General features: G+C 43.6%; 1 long non-coding RNA gene across 1 annotated transcript; it reads right to left on the bottom strand.

Moving 5' to 3' along the window:
- Positions 1-7,378: 7,378 nt before the first annotated feature.
- Positions 7,379-9,514, bottom strand: LOC109199050 (uncharacterized). Its single transcript, XR_002059540.2, has 2 exons — positions 9,456-9,514; positions 7,379-7,491 (listed from the first exon to the last, which is right to left on the bottom strand). It is a non-coding gene; the product is annotated as an uncharacterized LOC109199050 (long non-coding RNA).
- Positions 9,515-10,376: the final 862 nt, after the last annotated feature.

Below are 10,376 nucleotides of genomic sequence, written 5' to 3'. Positions count from 1 at the left end.
AGGTCCTCTTACTCTAGATTTGTGTGAAATTTAAACTGAATCTGAGTACTTGACTCTAAATTTTGCGAGTTTGCCCACCGACCATCAAAATCGAATCACTTCATCCTTGTGCCAGATTTGAAGAATTTCTCTTAAACCAGTCCTTTGACATTACTTTCACAAGAATAAGATAAACTGACAAACCTGACACCATGGCAAAATCTAAGCCCAGAGGCATAATGTGTAAGTATACTTTAAGTAACTTGTGTCCTTTCTTACCTTTCCTTGTAAATGTAGGTTGTTCCTGATGACCTCTCGAACTTCGTCCTCTGTGTCTTTCTGCAAAAGAATTATTAACTTCGATCAAACAACAGGTATTCTGTGACCTACAAAATCCTATCAAAGATGTCATGAGCAAAAATATTTATTCAGTAATTAGTAATGAAAATTTTACAAAGCTAAGGCAGAGTTATTTTGCTGTTACTAAAGGTTTACCTCAGGAATACCAATACTGCAAATAATTGATTGTTATTGTCATACACCTCACCCCAACCAGTCATGGTAGATTTTTAAAAACAAATAGACATGTACCATTATATCAAGCAAATATAGAATAGAATAGAACAGAATAGCTTTTTATTGTCACTGTTACAAGAACAGTGAAAGGCAGTTTGGCATCTCTCCGTGTGTGTAGAGTACACAATAGCGAATGTATTTACACAATAACAGACAAATTTACATTTACACAAGAAAAGATATGGTTGGTGCACCAGTTATTGGTCGTGTCCAAATTCATGGGCTGCATCCTCCTGAGGACCCGGCCTGAGCGGTCTACGTGGGCCGGGTCCTCAGAAGGTCGGGTAGGCCGGAAGTAAATGGCTGGGGAAATTGGACGGTCTAGCCTTCTGGTTAGCGTCACCGCTGTCTCGGTGGAGTTGAATAAACTCGGCCGCCTGCTCCTTGCTATCTAAATTATAACAGGACGCTGGCGTAAACTGTCGACCATCTCACACTTTTGTTTAATTGGTTTTCTGTTTGACGTTTGGTCAGCTGTGAGAAAACCAAGGAGGAACCCACCCGGGGGATTAATAAAGTTTTATTTTATCTATCTAATCTAATCCTTTAATCTCAGCCAAACCGATTTACTGACGAACAAATAAAACACTGAAAAAAGCCAAACAATATCATTTCTAGCTTGTCTAAGTGACTTACGTTTAACCAGAGTAGCGAAAGTCCGCGGTGATCTGAAAATGACGTGCCGGGAGTTGTGCCGTTCTCGGCGGCTTCAGTGGCCCTGGAGCTCCCGGCTAGCTATCGAGCTAAAAAAAAAAAAAAAAAAAAAGAAGAAGATAAATATACCAGAATTGCGCCCATTCCATTGGCCGCCCTCGTGGCTCATGGGAAAGTGACAGGCCCTATGGCGGAGATTGAAGACAGGGGGCAGTGGTTCGAATCCCATGCGGACCATTTGTTGGGGATACATACCAAACAAACAATAATAGTCCCTGGCTCTGAAATTCACCTGCTACGCTTGCTTAGAAGCCTACAGGCGAGCCTATAGACGGGCTCTCTCTGCCTTTTTACCGCTGTCCCAAAATCCCTCAACTTTTACCTCAATATTGCTTCTTAGCCTTGCTACCCACCGCCAAACACGCCAGGCATTGTCGCTTTCTCAATCTCTTCTTCACGTCTGAACAAACGCTCAATTTCCTTCATTAACACAAATTATACATCAAAACGTAGGTATTTTTCTTGCCTTTCACAAATGCCACCGTCATTATCGCAGGAGTTGCCGTTTTCTCGCAAATGGCCTCCAAGCAACACAAAGTCAGAAACGTCCCCATTCAAAGTCTATGGAGACTTCAGTGAAAATGACAGCTGCAATGAGCTCTTTAGCTTTTGATTTACAACTTATCCACATTTCTTTGCGGACAATCCTGCATGTCACAAATAAATGACACAAAGCTCATCTGTGGCTGTGCACCATTCGTGGTGCGTTGGCTCCCTCTACTGGTACGCGCCTCATTCAAATGTCGCCGCACATTTAAAATTGCAGGGTGTCTTTACACTGTCATAGCTCCTAGATAGATTTCTTCAGAGACCTGAAAATCGCTGTGATTATTCACCATAGCCTGCTGATTCTTACAGTGAAAGAACAATGTCAACGTATAGCATCGTTGGTTACTTTAATTGTGTTTGTGTTTTTTTAAATCAAATCCTACAAAATATAATAAGCAACTTATGGCAGCTCTAGATAAACATGGCATTTACGATAAGTTTCAGTCCGGTTTTCGTCAGTTTCATTCCACGGAGACAGCTCTTCTTAGGGTCTCAAGTGATATCTTGATGGATAATGATGCAGGAAAATGCTCTGTTCTACTCATGTTGGACCTCACATCAGCTTTCGACACAGCTGACCATCACATCCTCATTGAAAGGCTGAAAAAATGGGTTGGTGTATCTGGAACTGCATTAGAGTGGTTCTCCTCTTATCTCCATCACCGATCCTTTTCTGTGGCAGTCTCCGATTTTAGGTCATCCTCTACCTCCCTTACTTATGGTGTCCCTCAAGGGTCAGTTTTGGGGCCTTTATTGTTTTTAATTTATCTTCTTCCCTCCAGCATATAATGGGCTCTTTTGAGGACATTTCTTATCATTGTTATGCTGATGATATTCAGTTGTACATTTCTTTTATGCCCGAGGATTTATCTAAGCTTCAGCGTCTGAATGATTGCTTAGATTTGATCAAACGTAGGACGGCTGCAAATTTCCTCCAGCTCAACGAGGGGAAAACCAAAGTCCTCGTATGCGCCCCTGATAGATTCCTATCGCAGATAGTGAAAGCCCTTGGTCCTCCCTCACTCTATGTTAAATCCTCTGTCAGGAATTTAGGTGTCACCTTTGACTCCAGTTTCACATTGGATGGGCATGTGAAATCTCTGGTTCGGTCTTGTTTTATCATTCAAGAAATGTGGCTAGGCTAAGCCCGAATTTATCTCGATCTGAACTGGAGATTGCTATACATGCATTTATCTCGTCACGCTTGGATTATTGCAATTCGCTGTTTATGTGTCTTAGCAAAGGTTCTCTGGATCGTCTGCAGGTTGTGCAAAACGCTGCAGCTAGGCTTTTGACAAAATCCTCCAAGTACTCACATGTGACACCGTTGTTATCTCAGTTACACTGGCTTCCTGTTAAATTTAGAGTCGATTTTAAGATCCTGGTCTTGACCTACAGAGCTGTGCATGGACTGGCACCTGCCTACATCTTTGATCTGCTACAGCCTTATGTCCCCAGCAGGTCTTTGAGGTCATCTGATCTGGGCTTACTTGCTATAAAAAAATACTAAGAGGAGGACTAAGGGTGATAGAGCTTTTGCCACTGTGGCCCCTAGACTGTGGAACTCTCTCCCCCAAGCATTAAGAACTGTGGACTCAGTAGCTGTTTTTAAAACACAACTCAAAACTCACCTTTTTAAAACTGCTTTTGGTTAATTTTTTGCCTGTTTTATTTAGTCTTTTTAAATCTTTTTATGACTTGTAATTTTATGTGCAGCACTTTGTGATTCTGTCTTGAAAGGTGCTATATAAATGAAACTTTATTTATTTATTATTTATTTATTAAAACAGGACCAATTGCGACACAAAACCTCTCGCACACTAACACAAACTCTTTATACAGATACAGAGCTTTACATGTATAAATAAGGCAGACAAAAATGCATAAAACACAAGCTATCAACAGATTGTTGGTGGACAGCATGTCACTTTATTTTGGTTTTATCTTGTTTCTTTTTGGTGTAGCCTCACTAAACAAAATGTTTATAAAAATGACCACTTTTATTATGAACACTGGCTCAAAATCCACCGTCAGTGATAAAGAGTAGACATCAGAAGCAAAGTTCTGCCGACATCATCACACCTCCCACCCTCAAGTGGAGGTGGCGGAGAGGAGGCACTTGGAGTTTCGGTCGAGAAAGTGTCCGTGTGACTGAGTCCTGTCCCAGCTCTGCTTCAAGGTCTGTCGGTCCAGCTTGTTGAGGGCCTGAGAGCAAAGACGGATATCCTGGACCAGCTCTGACAAACTGTCCAGGTCTTCACTCTCCCAGGGGCCAGAGACCTGACACCTGCAGGTTAAGCAACAAAGAGACATTTTATTTCATATCCATAATTTCCATTTTTCCCCCTATAAATATTTGACATCCAAATGTAGCCTATTAGCTAGCATCCAGTAACGTTTTCTGCTCCATAAAAGGGAAAATTAATTCACAACTAATCAGTTTTTGTTTTTGTTTTTTTATCTTTAAACCACACTTCTATATTGTAATGTCTGTGTGTGTACTCATCAAGCAACACCTCTGTGCATACATACTAAATGTTCAAACTTAGAAATGTGTCAAAAGGAAACAGACGCACAGCAAGACACAAACTGTTGCCAAGTACAACTTTGCACAGGTGATAAAAACATCAAATATCATCAAATTGTGAATTAGTGTGAAACGGTGAATCTAAGAATAGGCTCCCAAACAGTCATATCCAGAACAAATTACTTTTAACACATCAATGAGTAAGCAGGCATAGGGATTGGACAGCCTGGTTCTATCACAAGGGCCATAATATATTTGCCACCGCTGAGTTACAGTAAAGAGTAGGGGGCGATAGGCAAGACTTACCTTTACTAGCACTGATGGTTTGGAGCACCATCTCAGCAGCGCCACGGTCGTGCAGCCGAGCCTGCTGATACAACAGCTTCTGCTTCTCCATCTCTTTTTCCTTTGTTAGAAAGGTGACACATATCATTGCAGACCATCTAAAAATGAAACTGCTAAAAACTTGAGGAGACTAGTGGAAGATTCAAGACCGATTGATCACCTACTTCAAAACTCTTCACTTCTCCATCGTCATCCTCTTCATCATGGCAACTCTGAAGGAAGGGAGAAAGGTGAAAAAAGCATACAAACTACAGACTGATTACTTCGGATAGATATAGCCACATCAGCGACGGGAAGTTCCAAAGCACTGAGGCATCAAACTGAGTATTTTCGGTGTCACCATCTTTGTTTTTTTAAACCAGATGTTACGAATGATGGGGAGGGCCGGTATCTGCTGCTTTGTGCAAAGATGAACAAGATGAAACTTGCCAGAGTTCTACAAAATGACCTGCAGAAGGCCCATCCATCCATCTCCCCAAGCAGAGAAGCCCAGACCTCCCTCTCCCCAGCCACCTCCTCCAGCTTGTCCGGGGAAACACCAAGGCGTTCCCAGGCCAGCCGAGAGATATAATCTCTCCAGCGTGTCCTGGGTCTGCCCCGGGGCCATCTCCCGGTGGGACATGCCCGGAAAACCTCACCCAGGAGGCGCCCAGGGGACATCCTTGTCAGATGCCCGAACCACCTCAACTGGCTCCTTTCGATGTGGAGGAGCAGCGGCTCTACTCTGGGCCCCTCCCGAATGGCTGAACTTCTCAGCCTATCTCTAAGGGAGAGGCCAGCCACCCTTCAGAGGAAGCTCATTTCCGCCGCTTGTATTCACAGTCTCGTTCTTTCGGTCACTACCCACAGCTCGTGACTATAGGTGAGGGTAGATCGAACGGTAAATTAAGGGGCCACTGACATGAATGTCTCTGATCAACAATCAACAAACGACTTTATGATGGTGGCCTGGGGACAGAGCTTCCTCTTGTCAACCCTCTGCTGACTGCCCAGCACCGTCTGGCATTTGCCGTAGAATACCAGAATGGTCCACCACTGGTGCCCTGTGCTTTTCACAGATGATAGCAGGTTCACCCTGAGCACATGTGACAGATGTGAAAGGGTCTAGAGAAGCTGTGGAGAACATTATGCCGCCTGTAACATCGTTCAGTATGACTGGTCTGGGGGAGGCATATCCATGGACAGACGCACAAACCTCTAACAGACTAGGTAATGGCACCCTGACTCCCATTAAGTAATGGGATGAAATCCTTGGACTCACATCAGACCCTATGGTGATGCATTGGATCCTGGGTTCCTCCTGGTGCCTGACAATGCCTGGCCTCATGTGGCTCGAGTATGCATGTAGTTCCTTCGGAATGACAATGCCTGATACCACTAACTGCCCCCATGCTCGGCTGACATAGATCCAATAAAACACCTCAACTTTTCCAGAAGTTCGGTGATACCCTGGTCCGGATCTGGCAGGAGATCCCCCAGGACACCATCCGTCTTCTCATTAGGAGCATGTCTGTCAGATCTTTCTGTCTGTCAGATCCATGCACACTTTGCCTGGCAAAGTGTGCAGTGAGATTGAGTCTCACATGCTTTAATTTTTTATTCGATGTGTAGGTGTTCACCACAAACAGTTTTTTATTTTTTATTTTGGGGAACTTGGTTGATCCTAAAGCTAAACACACCATTCTTTGTGTTTATATATATGTCATGATCCAGGTCAGTGTTCAGTGGTTTTCTGTCCTGGCCTTGCGCTCTGCATCTGCCTTTTGGGGTGGAGCCCTGGTTCAACACCTACACTTCTCCACGCGTTTTCCATCTGTGGCATTCAGCAAGACAGTATTTAAAACCAGTGTTGCCATCAGTTCTTCACCAGTTCGTTTCTTTGTTCATGCCAAGTACTTGATCTCTTTTGTGCCTTTAGCAATCTCGTCAAGTCACCACCTTACTCCTTCCTCTGGACGCTGGTCTCCACAGTCAAATCCCAGCTTCATTCTGCAACTTGCTTCTCTCGACTTAAATTACTCACTGCTCTCACCTGCCTGTCCTCCTGCCTGCTGCTTCCTCTGCATTACTAGAATACAAGGCTGGAACCCAACTCACTCACTCAACACTCAGAGGGCTACCCGCCTCCAGAGCCACCTGCAAGACTCCTCGTCAGAGATTTCCCTGCCACGTATTCATGTCTCACCATAGTTTATTCTGTGATTTCAATAAAACTTGTGAAATCTTATTTCCGCTCTGTATTGTGTCTGCACTTATGTTCACTCCCACGTACTGCTCTCCCGGCCTTGACAGCATGAAGTGTCTGAAGAAATATACCCAGCAGACCCAATTCGGAGTGCAATCACTAAGCAGTGATATATTAACAGTGTCCTAAACCAACAACAACTCTACCATCCAGAAGACTAGTTACTAGTGCAGCTGCTAGTGCTACTGTTAACAGTGCAGCTGCTAACATTTGGTTAATTTGCCACAGTTTGGTGCATCTGTTTTTAATTTCTTTTCCCTCTCTTAGCTTTTCAGGCCACACTAAACTATTCTACACTGAAGGTAGGGAGGTGCCAGTTGCAATAAGTGATTTGATTAGGCAGTACAGCGCCCTGCAAGTAATCCATCAGCCCAAAAGCATCATCCCTGGTCGATGACATAAACAGCACGCAGAACAATAACAGGTTTTTTTACCGTCTATGCTAAGCCAGCTATGTGAGTTTCAATTCAAAAGTGTTTAGTGTTGGTACTCAGCAACAGATACCTTAGCCATGATGTCTGCGTAGGCCATGTAGAGATGATCCTCATCCAGTTTACTGCAAAAACAAACACATTCACCAAAGTTAGCACAATTATAGCTGTATTAAGGAAAATAATTTTGGTGCACCACTGACTGAAATGACATCTTCTCATTTAACAGTTTTTCATTATTTTGATGAATATTTACATGTTTTATATTTCAGATTCTTTAAAATAGCCGCCCTTTGCTTTGATTACTGCTTTGCACACTCTTGGCATTCTCTCTCCATGAGCTTCATGAGGTGGTCACCTGAAATGGTTTTCCAAAAGTCTTGAAGGAGTTCCCAGAGATGCTGAGCACTTGTTGGTCCTTTTGCCTTCCCTCTGTGCTCCATCTCATCCCAAACCATCTCCATTGGGTTTAGGTCAGGTGACTGTGGAGGCCAGGCCTCCATCACTCTCCTTCTTGGTCAAACAGCCCTCGCACAGCCTGGAGGTGTGTTTGGGCTCATTGTACTGTTGGAAAATAAATGACGGTCCAACTAAACACAAACTGGATGAGATGGCATGTCGCTGCAGGATGCTGTGGCAGCCATGCTGGTTCAGTGTGCCTTCAATTTTGAAAAAAATCCCAGCAATGGTGTCACCACCAAAGCACTCCCACACCATCACACCTCCTCCTCCATGCTTCACAGTGGGAACCGTGCATGTGGAGACCATCCGTTCACCTTTTCTGCGTCACACAAAGACACGGTGGGTGGAATCAAAGATCTCAGATTTGGACTCATCAGACCACAGCACAGATTTCCACTGGTCTAATGTCCACTCCTTGTGTTTCTTGGCCCAAACAAATCTCTTCTGCTTGTTGCTTTTCCTTAGTCGTGGTTTCTTAGCAGCTATTTGACCATAAAGGCCTGATTCACACACTCTGAACAGTTGATGTAGAGATGTGTCTGCTACTGGAGCTCTGTGTGGCATCTATCTGGGCTCTAATCTGAGCTGCTGTTAACTTGCGATTTCTGAGCCTCGGGACTCGGATGAATGTATCCTCAGCAGCAGAGGTGACTCTTGGTCTTCCTTTCCTGGGGCGGTCCAGTTTTGTCATAGCGTTTTTTCCTGACTGCACTTGGGGACACATTCAGAGTTTTAGCAATTTCCCAGACTGACTGATGGGCTGTCATTTCTCTTTACTTACCTCATTGGTTGTTGCCATATTATAAATTAATACAGTTGTCAAACAGGGCTGTCAGCTGTGTACCAACCTGACTTCTGCACAACACACCTGATGGTCCCAACCCCATTAAGAAGGCAAGAAACTCCACAAATGAACCCTGACAGGCACACCTGTGAAATGAAACCATTTCAGGTGACTACATCACGAAGCTCCTTGAGATAGATGTGCTTGAAGCTGTTGTCCTGTGAGCTGCCTATCACACAAGCTGTTAACTCTCAGAACCTTGTCCTGTGATTCAGTCGTGTCTTTGGGTCTGCAGACCTCTTCCTGTCACAGTTTGTTTCTCAGTGCGTTTGATGGTGAAGGAAACTGTACTCACTGACACTTTGACTTTCTTTGTCAGGACAGACCTACATTTTTAAGTGTTATGATGGTCTCTCTCTCTTCCACTGTTAATGGTCTTTTTCTCACCATTTTTGTAGCAACACACTACTTACTGCAGTACAGTACTGTTCAGCTGATGCTCACAAGGGTATGGCACCAACACTGCTTTATGCAGACAGAGGGGTTGGAATTAATCCAAGTTGGAACACCTGTAGGAATTAGTAGCAGCAGCTTTCAAGGCTTGATCAACCTTCACTGCTGCAGAACAGCTTTGAATTGTTAACCCATGTTGTGTCCCTGAAAAAGGCCTTTTGGTATAATTCTGAAATGTACATTATTTTTCAGTTTTGGGTAACCTAACCTCTGGCAGCTCACCACTTACCTTTGTACCATTTCAAGCTATTCATTGGACTTTAACGACATGAACTGCAACAAATAACTGGAAAATAGGGACTTTTAACAGGTAGTGTGTAAAATACACACCATTTTTCTGTTAGGGCTGTTCTGCTGAACAGCTGGATGAGCTGATGCAGGGGATCTATGTGTTTGTGTTTCTGCCCCTCCTCTTCCTCAGATGGCTCCTGTTCACCTGGTTTCTGAAATCAACACACATTCACAAAGTGCTAAAACTCTGCTATACACTGAAGAAATTAACACATAATTTGCCTTCAAAACAAGCAAAAATTCCAGAGTAGTCAGAAGAATTCCACTCGTTTTGTTTTTTTTAAATGAAATGAACTTACAGCGAGGTCTTCTATGAGTTTATCTTCAAAGTAGTGCTCCTCTGTCTCCATCCAGGACTTTTCATAGCCCTGCAGGAACAAGTTTACAGCCCGGTGCCTAGTATGAGAGAGATACATGGATGACTAATAACTGTTTATCTACCCATCTTCTGCTGCTTATAAAGGGCTGCACTGTAGGTGCAACATATATCCACAACCTTTCCTCACTAGCCCGAGGTGTGGCTGTAGATGAGGGTGGGAAAATAATAAAGTGCAGAATTTTAAATATTTCTTCTTCATTTTACATGTGTGTGTGTTTGAGAACATACCTTGGCAAGTTATAGAGTGGTGCCATCCTGAAGCAAGCGACGACATCTCTCTTCCTCTGTTTTGAAAGCAGTTTGTGCCACACAGCCTTCTTACTGCGCTGAGGATGCTCCACCTGAAGACACAAACTGAACCACTCAGTATACTAGATATTTAGTTGGTGTACCTTACCATCTGGAAGCCATATTATCCTGGAGAAGTATGTGGTCAGCTTTAATGAAGACCAATCAGCTAGTTTAAGAGGACCGTGGGGTACCTTAAAGCTATACTCTCTACGTTGGCACAAAAATGCGCAAAATCAACTCAAACTTGAATATATAGACCTGCTCCAGGTGGAAGAGGACATGACCAATAT

The sequence above is a fragment of the Oreochromis niloticus genome, unplaced genomic scaffold (assembly GCF_001858045.2).
Source record: "Oreochromis niloticus isolate F11D_XX unplaced genomic scaffold, O_niloticus_UMD_NMBU tig00007279_pilon, whole genome shotgun sequence".
NCBI lineage: Eukaryota > Metazoa > Chordata > Actinopteri > Cichliformes > Cichlidae > Oreochromis > Oreochromis niloticus.
The sequence above is the reverse complement of the archived record's forward strand: the minus strand, read 5'-3'. Positions and strand labels throughout refer to the sequence as shown.